The 15,506-nt window shown below is 44.0% G+C and overlaps 1 long non-coding RNA gene across 1 annotated transcript in view; it reads right to left on the reverse strand.

The window, feature by feature from the left end:
* The window catches only part of LOC148108222 (uncharacterized), a 189,039-nt gene that overhangs the window by 86,010 nt on the left and 87,523 nt on the right, over positions 1-15,506 (reverse strand). The gene's annotated exons all lie outside the window — the stretch shown is intronic.

A 15,506-nucleotide genomic window follows, 5' to 3' on the forward strand; every position in this document is an offset into this window, starting at 1 on the left:
GAGCCATTTATCCAAGCCTTAAAAGCACCAGGACATATGAGTTTGAGCTTCCAACCTCTACTCTTCTGGGTCATGATCACTCTCCAGCAATGCAACCTGTGTTGTTCCATTTTCCTTCTCCCATCTGTGTTTTTGTGAGGATAAAGGCAGTTTGGAAGAGTTGAAATTACCTACAGTTAGAGCACTCTGCCGGAAGTTGAACTCCCTTTGCTTTTCTTCTGATTTTCTCTGTGTATGACAGCTGTGTTAGAAATAGTTGTCAAAGATAATGGGGAGACTTCCCCAAAAGACAAGTGAAAATGAAAATCCTCCTCATCATGTACGTATGACCACAGTGAGCCTTGTGTCATTTTGGCTCGTCCTATCCAGTGTGTGATAACCCCTCTCAGGTAGCTAAAAGTCCTGAAACCTGCCTAGCCCCGGTCCCCTAAACTTATCCCTCACAGGCACACTGTGGAGTGAGAAGATATTTTATTATTAAAATCATAACGACAGCAGCAGCTCACTTGGTTAAGTGTGTGCTTTGTGCCAGGCACCATTCTAAACAGTTTCCATCGTATTATCTCATTGGATCGTCCTGCAATCCCCCTGCAGTACGGTATCATCAATGTGTCCCCATTTTACAGATGAAGAAACAGAAGCACAAGAGATGGAGATGTGTGCCTCAGGTCACAAGGCTGGTAAGGATTCGGACCGACGCAGTCTAGCTCCAGAGCCCGCGGGCTGAGCCCTGGCACTTTGCCGCTCCACGAAACTGCATCCTAGCCGGAGCTCGGCCAAACTGGAGGCAAAGCAATGCACATCCCTTCATGGTTTACCCACAGTTCCCTCTTTAGGAGATGTAGGGTCTGGAAGGAAAAAGAAGTCTTCGACTTCACTGGGTCCTCCCGGCCATGGTGGCACTCTGCCGCTAGTGCACCCAGCAGCCCTGGGAACCTTCCGCTGGCTCTCCAGGGAAATGTCCCTCTGGCCTGCCCTGCTGCTCTCCGCACATGCAGTGCCCCCCACACCCTCACCCCCACCCATTCATGTTTGAAACTCGGTCTGTACATGTGACACCATGTCTGCAGGCAGCTCTGCGGGTTCCGACAACCCATTCCTTCCTTCTCCTCCCCACCCCGCACTCCCCACAGTCTCAACCAATCTACGTGTCTCGTGCTAATTGCCCTTTCCAACAGTTAGCATTTCCAAATGGCAAGATAAGTTCAGAGTCATTTAAAGGAAAAATGGGCGTACTTGAGACATCCCATGAAAATGTTGGGCTTTTTTTTTTTTTTAATCTCAACCTTACCCTTCCTGCAGAAACGGTGAGCTCGAGTGGCCTCCTGCTTATTGTTTTTCCCAGGGTAGCCAATTTCAGCTGAGTTCCCACTGCGGCATAACACGAGAGCTCAACTTACACACTTCCAGAGGGATGGGTGCTCGGTTTTGTTTTCTTCTTCCCTCAAGAAAAAGCCTCAATCTCAGTTGCAGGCTTAAACAGACTTACCGGCCGTAAGCCCCATAAGCTCTGGCATGCCATAAATAGTCCTTTTCATCAAAAGCTGCAAATCACAATTCCACTGTAAAACCCAGAGCTACTCGGATAGCTGCCCACGGCCCTGAGCATGGGGCCTTGCATTCAGCAGCATTTAATAAAGATTTGTTGATGGACTGATTGATCTGGGTCTCCCATATCAGGTATAGCCTAAGTCTCTTAGATTTTTTTTTTTTTTAAGGGATTTGAACTAAGACTTAAAACCAACTCTTAATGCACCAACCTCTCCATTCTCACAGTCCTTTGGGCCCAGAATCTTAGAGCCTATTTTATAATGCATGTGTCTCAAGGCCGCTGTGGGGACCAGAAGGCAAGAAGGTAGGCAGGACAATCCAGGAAAAGCCCCTACAACCATCTGGGCTGTGACAAAGTCATAAGCGGTGCTCCTCAGGACAGCCTGGAGCAACTGAGAGGGGCCCTCTGGATCATCAGAGAAAGGAGACCAAGAATTCCATCACAAGAGCTTAGAGCTCTGGAGTCAGGAATCCTGAGTTCCCTACTCCTAGTCCCGTGGCCTCGACCAGGTTACCTAGCATCTGTGTGCAGCAGGCTCCTCATAGAAGCCAGTTCGTAGGATTTCTATCAGGATTAAGTGAGGAAACACTTGTTAAGCCCTTGAGACATTATCTTGTATGGAGAAGGCATCACCCGTGGTTTAAATATTTACTTTAACCCTACAGTGAAAGACATTTTATTGTGCTTGTAATTTTATGAAAATTGGGGGGGGGGGGTCCAGATATACCAATTACAGTGACTCAGCTCACCAGAATATTCAATTGAACAGAACACCCTAGTCTCCCAAAATGCCAGGCAGATTGGAGCTTACAGTACGTAAGAAAGTGCAGGCGGGAACAGAAACAAAGTAGGGATCAGTAATAACTGAATTTAATGGGGATTACAAAACACCAGGGGTGCTAAAATGGAATCGCATTATCAATTTTTTAAGTGTAATTATAACGTCAGGAACAATACCGTACGAGCTATTCTAACTTTTTCAAAGCCCTTTTCATCACGATGGGGAAGAAAGGAGGCTGAATGAGCTCCTGTGTTCTTGTTTTAGTCATCAGACTTCAGCAAGAAAAAGAAAGGGTGAGGGATGGGTAGATACAGTTAGGAAGTAATTAGGGCCATGTAAACATAGCTGTTGATAAAAACACAGGTAAGAGAATTCTTAGAAAAATTAAATGTAGCAAATCATCAGGCAGAATGAAATGGGTCCCTAGGCAGTGAAGAAACTTGTTAATAAACTTCCTGAACCATCACCAGCTCAAGAAAGTAATAGTGAGTGAGACCATGGGAATTTTGCATTGTGTCTGAAAGAGAGCTTGGGGTGGCTATTAGCCTCCAGGGGAAGAGGAGCAATGACATGATGAAGGGGAAAGCGGCCGAGATTCCCTTGCTCGGCCTCCGTCTGTGGTTCCAACGTTATGTTTCGAGGATGGATCATTGTCAGGGTTAGAATGACCTGGACAACATAAAGAAATCAATTCTGAAAGTATTTATTGAGTGTTTCCCATGTCCAAGGCACCATGCCAAATGAAATACAAAGATAGAGCAAAACTGGTCCTGGATGTCCGTAAACACCCAGACCATGAGGACACTAGCTGTGATCATAGTAACACGAGGTGAAGGCAATCAATGCTGTGGCTCAGTTATACACAGAGCGTAGGGACACGAGAGGGAGGTGAAGTTCCACCAAGGGTATCAGGGAAGACTTCCTGTAGGAGGTGGCATTTGAACTGACCTTGAAGGATGGATAGGAAAAATGCTTCAGACAGGGTAACGGCATATAAACGTGCATCCATCCATCCAACTATCAACCCGATTCACGAATAGTTACTGAGCACTTACTTTCTAGAAGACACTGTGCTAGCTGCTGAAAACAGATTGTTCAGTAAAAAGAGACAGAATCCCTGTCTTTGGGGAACTACTGGGAAGGCAAATATTAATTAAAGCATCAAACCTTTGGACATAAATTGCAGTGTGGCAATGCCATGAGGAGTGGTGCAGGGATCTGTCTGAAGCTCTCACAGGAGCGTCTGAGCAGAGAAGTCGGGGAAGGCCTTGCTGAGGTAGTGATGGTAGAACTGAGATCTATGGGGGTAGTCAGAAACATCCAGGCAGAGGAAGGAGACTGCAGCATTCCCACTTGAGGGAGCAGCACACGACAAAGTGGAAAAGAAGTGCAATGAGAACAAGAGCCTGGAACAATCCAGGGAGGCCGGATCATGGTGGGGGGGCGGGGGCGGGAATCATGTGTGGAGACGAAGCCAGAAGAGCCAGCAGGGGTATGTGGGGTTTTGGTGAGAAGCTCCCACTCTTTATTCTAAGAACAATGGAAAGTCTTAGAAATACTTTAATTGGTGTCATCACCAATGGAGGGAAGGAAGGAGGTGGCATGGCGAGAGTTTTATCATGGCTGAAGAGTAGGGCCAGAGTGGATGAACCAGTGGGCCAGCAGGAGAGATGGTGGTGGCCAGGAATGGGAGGGCAGGAGTGGGGATGGGGAGAAATGATCTCAAGGAATATTTTAAGTGTAAGTCCACAGGAATGGCAGGTAGACTGTGGGGTTTTAGTAAGGGAGAGGGAGGTGTCCAACTCTCCTCTGGCTATAGTTCCAATCCCCTAGATAAGGACAACAGGACAGGGCCAATGTGGTAGAGAGATGAGTCAGATGTGTGACGGTATGGTCAATATGCGTCTCCCCTGTAGACTATAAGTCCCCTTCAAGGGCAGGACTTTGGCTCCTTTTACTGAAAACTGTGTCCTTGGAAACTAGTACGGTGTCTGACAGATAGCAAGTACTCAGTAACTGCTTGTTAACTGAGTGCACAGTTGATGAGTGGATGATTTTGGTTTGGGACATGTGAAGATTGAGGTGCTTTAAGACTCTGAGAAGAGATGTCAGGGAAACAGTGGAGAGATGGATGGGCCATGGCTCAAAGAGTTTCGGACAGGAGCTATAGATGCATGATGGCCTGAAAAGAGCAGCCAAAGGGAGAAGGTAAACAGGCCCTGGCTTCAGCCTTTAGGAATTCCAACAGGTCAGGGCCAGGTAGTGGAGAGAAGGTGCACAGAGCAGGAAGAGAAGGGGCAGCCAGAGTCAGAGAGAGTATTTTCAAGGAGAGAGTGGTCAACCATGTCAACTGCAAGTAAGATGAGAACTGAAGAATGTCCTTTGGATTTAGCAACACTGAGGTCATCGGTGACCTTTGTGGGAGCTGTTTTTGTGGCGCGACAGGGTGGAAGCCAGATTGGAGGGGGTGCAGAGTGAGGAGTGGGAGGTGATGAAACAGCCACGGGGTGTAGACACAAGTCTTCAGAGAAGTTTGCGGTGGAGAGGAGAGGGGTAGGGCAGAAGCCGGGAAAAGGCAGGAATGTGCTTGGCGGGTGTGAGAAGTTTTAACAGCCCAGCATGGCTACAACAGTGGTTCCTCTGCCCTTTTTTCTGTCCTACCATTCCCAGAGGAACAGAAATCAGATTTTCAGGAAGAGCTGACTTCACCAGAGCGATGAGCTTGATTTTTGGAGGTGCTAATTGGGGGGTGGGGTGCTTATGGGGCAGGCAGGGGGAGAACGCTGTCTGCAGGGTAGCTGGAAACGTGGTCTGGAACAGCACTGGCAAACTGCAGCCACCAAACCCAGCTCCCCACCTGTTTTTATATGGCCAGTGCATGGGCTAAGGATGGTTTTTTACATTTTTAAATGGATGACAAACTTAAAAGAATCATATCCTGTGACATGTAAAAAGTACATGAAGTTCAAATTTCCATGTCCACGGGTGAAGTTTTATTGGAACGCAGCCACCCCCACTCAGGTACATATCACCCGTGGCTGCTTGTGCCCCACGGAGGTAGGTTGCACAGCTGCAACAACAGACTGTCCCGACCGCAAAGCCTAGAATATTTGCTCTCTGGCTCTTTCCAGAAAATGTCTGTCAGTCCTTGGTCAAGGACATAGGAGAGCAATTGGGGTAACTTCCTGACAATCAACATTATGGAAACGAATCAAGTGAAAGGGGATCAGATGGCACTATGCATTAAGGAAAACTGGTGGCTGGCCATTTGTGGGGTGCAGAAGGGATGGCACCAGTCTGACATCTCTGGGTCTGTCATGGACATTTGCCCCTCCCATTCTGCCCCCCCCTTGCTGACGTCACAAAGCTCAGTGGAGCTTTCCCTTTCTCTTCCCTTTCCCTGAGTCTCCCCACCATCTTAGACAGAGTCTTCACTTCTCCTCTACGGCACTTACTGCCATGGTAATTCGATAATTATTTGTAGAATTGTTGGTTGACTGCCTGTCTCTGCCTGTGGACTGGGAGGCACTGTGGTGTGATGACTAGCAGAAGAGGTTCTGGAGACAAGCTGCTTGGTTGGGTCCTGGCTCTCCCATTTGCTGGCTGGGCAGCTGTGGCTCACTTACGTTCTTTGGGCCTCAGTTCCCTCATCCAGTAAAATGGAGGCAGTGAGAATCCATACCATTCAGGGTTACAAGGATGGAATAAGCTAGTAAGATGCAAGAAGCAGTGTCTGCTATAGACGAACAGCTCAATAAATATATCATCTTCAGTAACAACTGGGATAAGGGGAGTGTGGTAAAGGAGTGGGAGAAAACAGAGGTGAAACCTGAATTTCGGGGCAACTGGGTGGATGGTGATGACATTTCCGGAGACAGGGAATACAGGATGGGGATGGGGTCTGGGGGATAGCCGAGTGCTGACGTAAGGTGTATGGGTGCAGGTGGAGCTCAGCAGAGTTGGTGGGTGGGTAGGGGCCTAGAGGAGTGTGGGAAATGCCTGAAATAGCTGGGAGAGATAGCTGGGGGAAATATCAGATTGCTGGGCTGTGGTTTGGGCCTATGTAAAAATGCTCTGGCATTTGTCTTTGCTGCTGTGTGATTATCCATCTATATCTTAATAAACATGAGCTGTTATTATTCTATGTTCCCTGAGAACTATGACTACCTTGTCTTGTTAACTACTGGATCTCCAGTACATCTAGCACAGAACCTAGCACATAGTAGGTACTCAATAAATATTTATTGAAAGAGTAAGTAAAGGAATGAAGAAAAGGAGAGAGGCATACATATTAACTTGAGGAGGTAATTACCCATCTGCTTGCCTCAGAGGGCCCAGTAGAGAAGACATAGTGCTTTTTAAGGACAGCACACAAGAGACATAGAGGGGGACTGTCATTAAAATATCTGTGATGGATCATTTTATGTGCCAACCTGACTGGGCTAAGGGATGCCCAGATAGCTGGTAACACACTATTTCTGAGTATCTGCAAAGATGACTTCCAGGAGAGATTAGCATTTGAAGTGGTAGACTGAGTAAAGACAATTTCCCTTACCAAGGTGGGTGGGCATCATCGAATCCACTGAGGACCTGAATTAGAAAAAAAAGGCTGAGGAAAGACAAATTTGCCCTCTGCTTAAGCTAGGACATCCATCTTCTCCTGCCCTCAGTTGTGGGCACTCCTGGTTCCCGGGCCTTTGGACTTGAATTAGGACTTACACTGCCATCTCCTCTGGTTCCCAGGCCTTTGGGTTTGGACTAGAACTACCTCAGCCTCCATGATGCTGTGAGCCAGGCCTCAAGATAAACCTCTTTCTATATATCTAAATTTCTCCTGTGGTCCCGTTTCTCTGGAGAACTCTGACACAGTATCCTTGGGTGCAATTGCCTCAAAGCCTGCTAGTAGGTGAGTCCGAGTTGCTAGTGAATGCCTCTTCCCCTGATTCACCTGCATTACCTGAGAAGCACAGAGAAAGTGGAGAGTGCACAGTCTCACTGCTACCCCTCCCTCCAGCAACAATCTTCTCTCTTGAGGGGATTAGGGGTTAAGAGAACAAACCATGGAAGAAAGGAACCTCTAGATATCTACATATTCTGGATCTAGCAATAAGCCCTTTTTATCTTCCTCTTTTGACTTCCCTAGCAACTCTAGGAGGCAAAATATTTAACTTTATGGGTGAGGAATCTGGGGCCTGGAGAGAGGAGGTAACTTATCTGAGATCATATGGCTAATAAGTAGCAGGGGGGGATTCAAAAACAGAAATGTCTATGTGGTTCTAAGCTATACTAGTCAGGGTTTCCTAGAGAAAGAGAACTAACAGTGTGTGTACGTTTACACAATTATGAAGGCTGAGAAGTCCCAAGATCTTCAAGGTGAGTTAACAAGCTGGACCAGGAGAGCTGGTGGAACCAAAGACCATGTTCTAGTCTAAAGACTAGCAGACTTGAGATGCAGGAAAAGCCTACGTTTCAGTTTGAGTTCAAAGGCAGGAAAAAACTGACGCTCCAGCTCAAAGCAGGAGGATGGGGTATGGCCTGCCTTTTGGCTCCAGTTCAGGCCTTCAACTGATTTGAATGAGGCCCACCCACATTAGGGAGGGCAATTTGCTTTGCTCAGACTGTTGATTTAAAACTCACCCAAAACTACCCTCAGAGACACCCAGAGTTTGACCAAATATCTGGGCACCCCATGACCCAGTCAAGTTGACACATAAAATTAATAAGCAGGCAAGCCCATGGACTTTTCACTATATTACACCCAACTGTGCTTGGGTCTATGAACTCCTCCCCAGTGATGTCATAAAATGTTACTAGCCCCCAGAGATCTCTCCCAAAAGGCAACAACCAGTATCTTAGGAATAAATTTTCTCTGCCAGTTAAATAGAAACAGTCTAAACTAGCTCCTGTAATTACTTCCTTGATTCAATCCAACTTCTCCCCACGTAACCCAACATACTTCCACTATTTCTAGAGAGGCAAACGAAAATCTCAGATGTTCAGATCATTCAGACCACAGGAAGGTGAAAGCAGAGTGGGAATAGGAAAATGAAACTCTCCACAATGCAAAGAGAGAATGGGCTGCAGCCATGGAATCTACAAAGGGAGGTAGGATTGCTTGGTTCCTTTGTTAATTGCAGTGTACATGTTGCAACAGATATTTCAGTGAAGACACTAAATTTTCAATGCCTGATACACATAAAACATTTAATGAATGAATCAATATGTTGACCCTCCCTTTCTTTCTCTCTCTTATGCCCTCTAAAACGGAGAGATTGTCCCCAATTTCCTGCACATGAGGGAAATCATGATGCCTTGTCCCATCCTCTTTTCTTTGACTTTTCAGCTCTGAGGTCTTCTTGGGTTTGGCAGTCATCCCTCACTTCCTGGGTCTCCTCTTCCCTTATCTTTCCAAATCCAATATATTTCACTATATTGGCTCAGTTAACTCCATGAAGCTCTCTTGGCCGACCTTCTGCTGCACTGCTGGGCCATGTGTGATTTGTAGATAGAATAAATTCATAGGCTGCACAATCACCACTTACTCCTGGAAAGAGTCAATCACATGGCAGTGATTGGATTCCCCATTTACTTGGCCTTGTGTGAATCTGTTATGATGGTTCCTAGACACAATACTGAATTTGCCTGTGGAACTCACAGGGAAAGGAAGAATGATGTCCAATACCTTATAGCTATGACATTCAGTTCCCAAAGGGCTTGGATCCTTTAAGAAACACCTGTCCAAGTGTCATGTTCTAGCTCAGAACATGAGTAAAACATCCCAGGTGAGCAGACCCATTTGATTTCTCTAATACTGTTTTGTGCTTAGCACTTAATCAACTCTGTGATAACTAAAGAAGTTTATGAGGTGGTCCCTTGGTCATGATGGAATGTACAAACTAGCCCTGCCATTACATGCTTTTATAATACTGGACAAATGCATGAAACAATTCTTCAGATATTGGATAGTAGGTACATAAAACTGTAGTGTCTAAGAGAAAGGAAACAATTGAGGTGAATCCTATGATTATCCTGGCTTTCTGCCTAGAGTCATTTATCAGACTCTTGAACAAGGAGGAGCAACTCAGTTAGAGGACGGGAGCCTCCCTGAGCCTAAGAGACAGGGATTACAGTTAAGGGAAGTTGAAGTGGCTAAAATAGGAGGGACAGAGTGCCAAAGAAGAAATAGCTACAAGAATGAGCTCCAGGAGTCTTCACTGGATGATCTTGTTTGTATAATAATAAATTGCACATGTAGGGTATGACTTCATAAGACCACACAGAGAACAACCACCAGAGACAGAACAACTATTGGAGAACTATTAGCTGAACAACTATCACAAGTTACACATGGCTGGGGCGCCTGGGTGGCTCAGCGGTTGGGTGTCTGCCTTCGGCTCAGGGCGTGATCCCGGCGTTATGGGATCGAGCCCCACATCAGGCTCTTCTGCTATGAGCCTGCTTCTTCCTCTCCTACTCCCCCTGCTTGTGTTCCCTCTCTCACTGGCTGTCTCTATCTCTGTCAAATAAATAAATAAAATCTTTAAAAAAAAAAAAAAAACAAGTTACACATGGCTGGGAAGCATTCAAATTCCAACCAACTAGAATGAAGAAAATTTGTTGAACACCAGGGAATTCAGTAGAGACCCTATAAACCAAGTCTTAAAAGTAGTTAAATTAGCATTACTAACAAACCTAAATGGCTATTCAACTAGTAACAGTAAATTAACTGCCTTCCAGAACAAAACTCAACAGTCTTTAAAAGAACACAACAAAAGTCAACCAACAATTTAACATTCATGGTGTTCTGACTTCAATTAAAAAAATATTAGACATGAAAAGAACTAGGCAAATGTGAACCATAACTGAAAAATCAGTCTATGGAAACAGACCAGAAATGAGAGGGATGATGGAATTAGCAGACAAGCAAATGAGAACAGCTGTAATATCTTTAAGGAGTTAGACGGAAACACGAACCAAATGCAAAGAGAAATAGAAACTATTTTTTAAAAATCCAAATAGAATTTCCAGAGTTCAAAATAAAAGATCTGCAATAAAAAATTAAGTAGATGGGATTAAGACCAGAGTTGACACTGCAGAAGGAAAGATCAGTGAACTTGAAGACAGGACAATGAAAACTATCCAAGCTGACACTCAGAATAGGGGAAAGAAAAAGGCTGAAAAAAGGAAGACAACTGAAGTAACTTGTGGGAAAATATCAAACAGTCTAACATATGTATAATTGGTAACCAGATAACTGAAAAAATACTTGATGAAAGATTTACAATCTTTTGATGAAAACTATATACCCACAGATTCTAGATGCTCAATTGGCATCAAGCAGGATAAACATAAAGAAAACACTTTACCAATACACATCATAACCAAATTGCTAAAAATGAATCATAAAGGGAAACCTTACAGCAGCCAGAAAAAGAAGATACATTATATAGGAGGAAAGATGAGAAGTATCTCCAACTTCTTATCACAGATTATGTAAGTAAGAAGATAATGGAATGATATTTTTTAAATGCTGAAATAAAAAAGTGACAACACAGATTTCTATGGCCAGTGAAAATATTCTTCAGGGGCACCTGGGTGGCTCAGTTGTTAAGCATCTGCCTTTGGCTTGTTCATGACCCCAGGACCCTGGCATTGAGCCCCACATCAGGCTCCCCGCTCAACGTGGAGCCTGCTTCTCCCTCTGCCTCTGCTTGCTGCTCCCTCTACTTGTGGTCATTCTCTCTGTGTCAAATGAACAAATAAAATCTTTAACAAAAAATTTTTTAAAAAGAAAATATTCTTCAAAAATTAAGACCAAAATACTGAGAGAATCCACTGCCAGCAAACCAGTACAAAATTTAGCAAAAGTTAAATAAATGTTTTCTGGCTGAAAGAAAATGATTCCAAATGAAAACTCAAGTCTATGCAAAACAATGAAGAACACAGAAAAGGACAAATATGTGGGTAAATATAAAATTTTTTTTCTAATTTAAGAAATTCTGAAAGATAATTACCTAAAGCAAAAATAATAACAACGTATTGTGACATTCATAACAAATGTAAAAATTAAATGTATGACAATGATAGCACAGAGCACTAAAAGGGGAATGGAAATATATTGTTATAAGAGTCTTACATTGTATATGAAGTAGTATATTTTTGAAGGCACACTTTGGTAGTTAAAAACTCACATTGCAATTCCTATTGCAACCACACACAGAAAAAGAAAACATAAAATGGAATAAAAATAAATAATAAAATACAATTAATAAAATGGAATACAAAAAATAATTAACCCAAGAGAAGGCAAAAAAAAAAAAAAAAGAACAAAAAACAAATGAGACAAATAGCCAGATGGTAGACTTAACCAACCATTTCAACAACTGCATTAAATGTAAACAGACTAAAAACAGCAATTATAATGCAGAAATTGTCAGACTGGACAAAAAAATTAAGAAAGTTATTCTTCAAGAAATTCACCTTACATACAAAAAAACTTATATAGGTTAAAAGTTGAAGTATAAGGAAATGATAGACCATGTGAGCACTACAGCAGGAGAAGCTATATTCCTAACAGATGAAGTAGACTTTAGAGCAAGGAATATTACCAGAGATAAAGAAACACATTTCACAATGATAAAGGAGTCCATTCAGTAAGTCCAGAAGACATAACCAACCCAAATGGGTATTCACCTAATAAGAGAGCTTTACCATACACGCAACAAAATTTGACAGAAATGAAAGGAGAAACAGACAAATTGAAATTATAGTTGGAGTCTTCAACCTCCTCTCTCAATAATTCATAGATTAGACATAAAATCATAGAATAAGCAGACATAAAATCAATAAAAATATAGATGACCTGCACATCCAGGTTCCATGGAGATCTAAGGAGAGGTAGGTAGGTAGGTAAGGGACTAGTCAATATGTCTTTCAGGGGAAACCTCTCCCGGGATCTGAAGGAAGAGGGAGAATCTGAGGAGTGGAGAGAAGGCTTGGGGTCTCCCAAGGACAGATACAGCATACTGATGTGGACGTGTGGTTGACCTCTGTGCGAGCCATGCAAAAGTCTGTGCCTAATTCAGATGAAGTGAGATATGGGAAAGAATAGAATACAGGGTCTTGAAAGCAAGGCAAAGGATATATAAGGCTGAAAATGGGCATCCGTGTGGTTCCTGAGTAGGGCAATGGCAGCATGGGAGTGACCAGGCTGAGGGTAAGGAATCCAAGCCCAGGAATCCATGCAGGAGGCTCTGGCAGGTGTGTAGACAATGGACAGATGGGGGCCTGATCTAGTGATGTGATCTTGGAACACAAAGACCTAAGAACCATTCCAATGAGCACAAACCATTGGGAACTGCTGACTCTGTCTTTCAGAACTTTCTGAACCTTGAAGAAGCTGCCGACCCCAGTGGATAGAGCTCACACTCAAGTTCACAGCCCTAACTCCAGCCCTGACTCCATCACAAACAACTGGGCAAATTTTTAAAGCACCCCAAACCTTTTCTCATTTGCAATATGGGAATAATAATTCTCAGTTTGCCGGGTTATTGAGAGGATTACAGGTGAGGTCGGTTGAAGCACCTGGCATAAGGCAGATAATAAATGATAGACATTACAATTAGCCCTGCGGTTGATCAGAGATTCCTGGGACTACTCCAGGAGGTGTCTCCTCCCTTTGGGTCTCAGGAGTGGGGTCACAACTACACTGCATGAGTGAAAAGAGAAAAATTAATGTACACATAAACTTACAGTATAGTAGTCATCAAGGACAAGCAACACTGCTTATAAACACTATTCACATATGTGCCATGTGTAAACCACAAAAAGTGAGTGAGGCGAGTCCCTTTCACTAAATAATAAAGGGTCAAGGGGCCTGATTATGAAAATTTGGGCCAAGGGGTTCATAATTTGCAGCGTCTCCATTGGGAGAAGGATGCCTTTTTAATTTGCAATTTGACCGAGAGTAGCCTACTTAGCCCAACATCTCTGTCATTAAGTGGCCCCCTTGATGCTTTGACGCAGGTAACTGTGGCTCTCAGGGAATCCTAGGAGACCACTGCTCCAGAATCTTGTCTCCAGGTAGGGGCATATGTTGGGGATGCTGGGCAAGCACAAATTTAATACAGTTGCTCAAATCTGGGGAATATTAATTTCTCTATATTGAAAGAGACAGGAAACAGGCATTTATTGAACATCTACCATTTATAAGGCAGGTGCTTTAGTAGAGGCTTTACCTGGCTCGTCGGGAATAACCAACTGTTCACTTATTCAACAATTATTTATTGAGTTCCAAGAGGCACTGTGCAAAATGCTAGGGATGAACTAGGATCAGAAAGACAGATAAATAAACAGATCAAACCACAGAGAGACAAGTACCAGCCGAGAGTAGATCCAGAGCAGAGGGCCAGCACCTAACCAGGCCCTAGAGGTGGAAGCTGCGTGTGTGTCTGTGGGTATGCGCGTGCGCATGTGTATGTGTGTGTGTGCCTGCACATGTGCAGAACACTCAAGACAGAGGAAAGAGCAAGCGCTAAGGCCTGGCAGCGAGAGAGATGGAGAGTAGCTCAGCAGAGGAACTGCCCGCAGTTCTAAGGTTGGAGCAGAAAAAGTCTGCAGCAGTAAGCCAGTAAGAAGTATAAATCTTTCTTTTGGCCATGAAAGATTCATTGGCCTGGAATGGTTACCAGAATTTAGCAAATAAAAATACACCTGGTGAACACCACCTCAGCCAGGTGATCCAGGTCAACATCAACAGTGCTAAGTCCTGTGGATAGTACGTACCAGTAACATGACTGAATGAGAATGTACTTTGCCTTTGTGGTCCTCCTCCCCAAAACACACTACCCCAGTCTAATCATGAGAAACACTTCAGACAGACCTACATCGAGGGACATCCTACAAAACACTTGACCAGTGCTCCTCAAAACTGTTGAGGTTGTCAAAAACAAGGAATGTCTGTCCAACTGTCACAGCCAGGAGGAGACGAAGGAAGCGAGATGACTAAATTCGATGTGCTATCCCAGCTGGGGTCTAGGAACAAAAAAAGGGCATGAGGGGAAAACTAAGGAAATCTAATAAAATTGGACTTTAGTTAATGATAATATATCAACATTAGTTCATTAAGGGTGACAAATGTATCACAGTGACATAAGATGTTAACGTATATGGGAACTCTCTGTACTGGCCTCATAATTTGTCTAGAAATCTAGAACAATTCTAAAATAAAAAGTTTATTTCAAAATACAGGATTCACAGTTAAATCTGAATTTCAGATAAACAACTAATTTTTTTTTTTTTTAGTATCTGAAGCATAATTAGACTAAAAATTATTTGTTGTTTGTCTGAAACTTGAGTTTTACTGGGAGTCCTGGAAATTTGTCTGGGAAGGAGTTCACCCTGAGAACAGCAAGGAGCAGTGGGGAGCTAGGGAAGGGCTGTAGGCAGGAAGGTGCATGATGCACAATGTATACGGTAGCCATACAGATAAGGAAACTGAGGCTCAATAAGTTTACCTGTCGCCTGGCTAGCTTTGCGGGGAGCCAGGATCTGAACACAGGCCTGCCTCACTGCAAGCCCACATCTATCCATTACATTCCGATGTCTCACAAAATTCTTTCTAGAAACATCCACAAGAATTCACTCTGGCTGGCAAAGGATAAAGGAGGATCAAGAGCAGACACTGTATCTGGAAGACTCCCACAAAAGCAGGTGAGTACTTCAGAGCACCAGAACCCAGGGCCTCCCCAAAATACAAGACTACATTTCCTACTGGGTACCAGCTCCCCACTGGTGTCCCCCTTCCCCTCATCCTTGCTCCTCACGATCACAGTCAAACCAGACACATTCAGAGCCACGAACTGAAAGGTTGGAAGGGACCTTCCAAGCTATTCATCCAACATCCCCCTTTGAGCAGGATTCCCATCCACAGTTGTCCCCACAGATGTCACATCCTTGGTCCAGCTCTTAACTCTTGGCTCCAGCTTTTCCTCTTTAATTCCCACTTCCAATCTGCTTGGGTGTCAGAAAGCAGCCTACTGAGCTAATTAGGGTTATGCGTTAAGTAAGAGTCAATGGTCCCCGAGCCAGGGCCCAAAAGGCTCTTCTGTGTGGAAAGAGACACTTTGTAATGTGGATTCCAGCTGCTCGGGGACCTTTCTGTCTTACTCCTCC

The sequence above is a fragment of the Ursus americanus genome, chromosome 21 (assembly GCF_024610735.1).
Source record: "Ursus americanus isolate L20-20 chromosome 21, mUrsAme1.1.p, whole genome shotgun sequence".
NCBI lineage: Eukaryota > Metazoa > Chordata > Mammalia > Carnivora > Ursidae > Ursus > Ursus americanus.